Source organism: Meleagris gallopavo, chromosome 21 (genome assembly GCF_000146605.3).
Source record: "Meleagris gallopavo isolate NT-WF06-2002-E0010 breed Aviagen turkey brand Nicholas breeding stock chromosome 21, Turkey_5.1, whole genome shotgun sequence".
NCBI lineage: Eukaryota > Metazoa > Chordata > Aves > Galliformes > Phasianidae > Meleagris > Meleagris gallopavo.
Genome location: NC_015031.2, coordinates 3173943 through 3178812, shown reverse-complemented (window position 1 = coordinate 3178812; position 4870 = coordinate 3173943).

Below are 4870 nucleotides of genomic sequence, written 5' to 3'. Positions count from 1 at the left end.
TATGTAATTATACCCCCGTGGCAAGGCTGTAGCATTTGAAGTCCTTTTTGAAGAAAGGGAAAAAATTAAAAACCAACCAATTACTGTATGTTGGCCCAGAGCTTTGGGTACAAAGCCGTGTGCTGGCACACGGCCACCAGAGCAGGGGATAACTCATGTGAAATGCTGCCAGGGAAACACAGGGCCCGGAGCCCGCTCAGCACCACTCACCAGGCTTCCTAACAGCCCCTTCTGCATTACCACCTGATACACGGGCAATCTGGGACGTGCATCCTTTGCAGATGTATTTTACAAACACGTCTTCTCATCTCCTTGAAGCAATCAGGCGTAAATTGTCATTAACTTCATCACTTTCATCTCTGGGCATGGATAGAAAGGCGAAACCCACTTGCAGATCCCAGCTCAGAGCCACATCTGACGTTAACGTGGACGACCTTCCGTGCACAGCTCTGACACTCAGCCCCTTCACTCCCCTATCTGCTCCTGCCATCCCTCTGCACTCCCACCGCTGGAAGTGGAAAGTGGAAGCAGCTCCTGAATTAGAGCAGTAACCCCCTGAAAGCAGAGTCACAAGAGCGTGAATCTGCTTTAAAAGATAAAACAGGCCTTGCTGCAGAACCAAGTGGCAAATCATTAGCGAACTTTGAAATCTAGCATTTAAGGCCAAAAAACCCCATTTTGTTGCTTGATCCAGAGCCCTCGTAGGGTCAGCATCACAGCAAGCTGGGCTGCAGGGAACACATAGAGAAGGACTCTGCACAAGAAGAATTTCCAGGAGCACCTTCAGAGGCTTTAGCAGGGAACACAAAGGGAAAACAACAAAACTCAGACTGACACACAGCAGACGATACAGGACTGGGAGGCATGAGAGCATCACCTATCCCAAAACTGCCTTCAGCCACTGAAGGTAGTGGCCAAACAGCCCTCCCAGCCCTCTGCTGACAGGCAGCCAAGGCACCAGGCAGTTGTCAGCTGCAGAGCTGCTGCTCACCGCTTCCCTTCCCAGACTACAGCTGTTGAGTCATAAACATCAGCATAATTAGAAAGAAGTAGAAAACACACAAACAAATCTAACAGCCCAGGCAACAACAGCGGCACTGAGAGATGCTGGTCCTGAAGTTGTTTTGTGCTTGGTGGTGTCCCAAGGCTGTGCTGGAGGAAGACAACATGGGGAAGTGGGAGATGTGTCCCCCTTTTTCCCCGTACAAAGCTACCACTGCACAGTGAGCAATCTTCTTGCCTAGACAGACACAGCAATGAAGGTTAGAGATGGAAGAACATCTTTCCTGCTTTGCAAACAGGGAAGGGAGATGGAGAAACGAAGGTCAGAAATGCCAATGTTTGGCTTCAGGGAAGATTCTGCTGCCCAAAGATACCCTTGCAAGCCATCAAGCAGCTACAGAGACAGTACCACAGCTGAACAGCACTTCCTGCAGTGCTCACCACCTCCTTGCACCAGGAAGGCTGCAGGAGACCTCTCCAGTTCCCCATAGATTTATTGCCATTAAGAGATGTATAATTTGGAAGGAGGAACTACACTGGGCCTCTGCCTGCTGTGCTGGGAGGGAGCAGTGGCTGTGGGGAGCTGGGAGCTGCCTCTCCACCTCCAAAGCCCAGTAACAATGGGAGAAAATGTTGTACTTGCAAGTAGCCATTATTTAGTAATAACAATAAATCCCAGCTGAGCCACAGAGGAGGCACACAAGGAGAGCAATTTTTCCTACCTGTGCAGTGAATAAACTGTGTAATTCTACACTCCCCCCCATAGATGTGTTGTTATACATTTAAGCAGTGTTGCTACAGAACTGTGATTAGAGCTCAAATACGGCACTCGTGTTTATTGCAGTACTTCAAAAGCTGCACTCTAGCACACCCTGATAGAGACACCAAAAACCACTTTGTGACCCTGAGGACAGCCTTTCCCTGGAGCAGCCCACAGGTCTGGCATTGCAGCATTCGAATGGCTGCATGCTGTTTTGCAGCTCTGTGCACTGAGTGCTGCAAGAAGTTCGTGCTTGCAACACAGGCTGTTTGGGATGGAAGACAGAGAACATTGCCACATAGCAAAGGGAAGCACTCACTTCTTAGTATGATTTTGCTGCCACTCACTAATTCAGTCACATACCAGCAGGGACTTCTAGCTACCACGTGCAACACATCCGTCTCCTTGTGCATAACACTCCCCACTATGGCAATAAATACAACACACGGTAATCCAAGTTTTTTTGCAACCTGATCTATAAAAAGCAGCTGGCTTCCCATCCCTCTCCCAACGCTACTTGGGTTTCCTGATACTCTTGGAAACCTAACAGGGTTTTTATTGATCAAGTTGGCATTAGGTAGCTATAAACATGAATTCCAGCCTACCTCTCTAAACACTGCTTACAAGGTCAACGTCACCCATCTGCCCTTCTTCCTGCCCTCCAAAACAAACAACAAACACAAACTTTCTTTTGCCCCTCTGAGCTTTTGGAAGCTACCAAGCATAAAATTACCACCTAGCTGTAAACTCTGCTTAAATACCTTTGGCCAACACAGAAGCAGGAAGAAAGTCATACTGAGAGGCACCTGAATGCAGACTAAATAAATAAGGGTAAGCTTCCTACCTGCTACCAAGGCGGAGCAGAACAACATGACCAGTTCTTGTTTTGCAGACACATCCTTACTCCCTCTCCCTCTCCTGAAATGTCGCAGGTCAGACTATATGTTCAAGGTATCCATTTCAGAAACACCATCGTCACACACTGCCTCCATTTTAGCAAGCTTCACTCATCTGTAGTGAAAGCATGGCATGGCAGGATGGTGGGAGCATCTCAGCCCTGTGCCCTACTGCCATAACACCAGGAGACACACTAAAAGCTGATGGGAACAAGGACATAGAGCAAGAGAGGGAATGGCTTCAAACTGCACCAGGGGAGGTTCAGATTGGATATCAGGAAAAACAACTTCTCAGAAAGAGTGGCAAAGCAGTGTCACAGCTGCCCAGGGAGGTGGTGGGGTCACCATCTATGGAGGTGTTAAAAAACCATGGTGATGTGGCACTGAGAGACGCAGTCAGTGGGCAACATTGGTGGAAGGTGGACAGTTGGACTGGATGATCTTAGAGAGCTTTATAATCTTAATGACTCTACAAATCCTGCAGTAAGCAGGGGATGTGAGAGTAAGATTAATCTAAGTCTGTATCTACTTTTTGGGAGTAAGGAAGAAATGGTGAAGGTCTCAGTACCAAAGCACGTGTTGCTGTGGCTCAGCTCTGCCCCAGACCTTGATGCTTTGTGAATTCTGACACTCTCACCCTGAAGGGTTCCTCAGATTCTGCCACACTTCTATCCATTGTTGTGAACCTCTTTTTCCCTAGGACCTTCACACCTTCAGATTAAGCCATTTGGCAGTTCAGAAGATTGGCCAAATCTTCTACAGCCAAGCCAAGGCCAGGTGTAGAGGCCACAATTCCTCCCCACGCTACAGAGTCGCATGCACTCTTCATGAACAATCAGCAATGAAAAGGCCAAGTCCTACTTTTCTGCTCCGAAATCCTTATGCTGGAATGCTGCCCCACTTAGGGTACAAGGTCACTGTAGAGCCCATGCCAGACCCCACAAGCTTGGCAGAAAGAGCTACACGTGGGCTGCTCTGCAGTGGGTTTGGCCCCCACGCACCCATGGGCTGTCTTGCTTTAAGAAGTACAGAACTGCTTGTGCAGTGTTGCATTGCTGAAGAAATACTTTTTATTATTTATGGCATGTTTTTCTCAGGGAAATATATATTCAAGCTTGAGTATAACCTTAAAAGTAGGCTGAGAGTACATCAGGGAGTAAGAATGAGTTGAGCTAATGACTTGCTCAGATTCAACCTCTGCTTTCTGCACCGTTTGTTGAGGGAATAAGTTGCTCCTAGAACACAACTCACTATCAGAGCATTTAACCTGGACACGTTGCCTCCTCCCTGAAGTCCACACACAAGTGTTCCGGGGTCTGCACATGGCTGTAATAGCAGGCAATTCATCAATAACCTCTCCTTCCCAGGTCCTCGAGGAGTATTTACCCAACTCTCAGGTAAATGAGGCAAGACAGAGCACGTCTTGTTCCCAGAACCAGCCCCTCTCTATCAAGTGCTAGACACATTTGCAGAAAAACAAATTAGAGCATGTTAAAACACTTCACTTAATTAAAAATAAACCTAGCAGTATCACAAAGGTAAAAGTAATTCAATGCTTTGGTTAAACACTGAAAACAGAGCTGCAGTCTGTGAGCTCACTCTGTGCATTCCAAATGCTTTATTTTTCAAGCATAATAATGGAGCAAAGAGAAAAGTGATTTGAATTGGCTTTTAAATTGGCTTATATGCTGGAAGTACCCAACAAAAACTACTGGACAAAACTGGAGGTGGTAGAAGACCCATCCTTGGAGAGATTCAAGGTCAGCTGGATGTGCTTGGAGCTGTGGGTATTCCTGTTAACTGCAGAGAGTTGGACCAGATGACCATAAAGGGTCCCTTCCAACTCAAACAATTCCATGATTATCAATAGTTAGAATTTCCAAGAAAAAAAACAACACCACGACAACTGCAGATTTCTTCCTGTCTGTCTTTTCTCAAGCTCTAAAATTACAACTGGACTAGATACCTGGCTTCCTATGCGAGCATGACAACCTTGTACAAAAGGTGGAGGAACAGTCAGTACCACACTGAGCTCTTCTAATCCTCCCCGGGACCCTCCTAGTGCCACAGAGATGGTAGATCATGCGTTCCCTCCAGCAAACAGCAACAGCTCTCAGCTCCCACTGAAAGAAGACCACAGATGGGCAGGGATCCTGCAGTTCTCCAATGAGCAGTCTAAGAAATGGATCTGTCAGGCACGCTATGAAAAAAA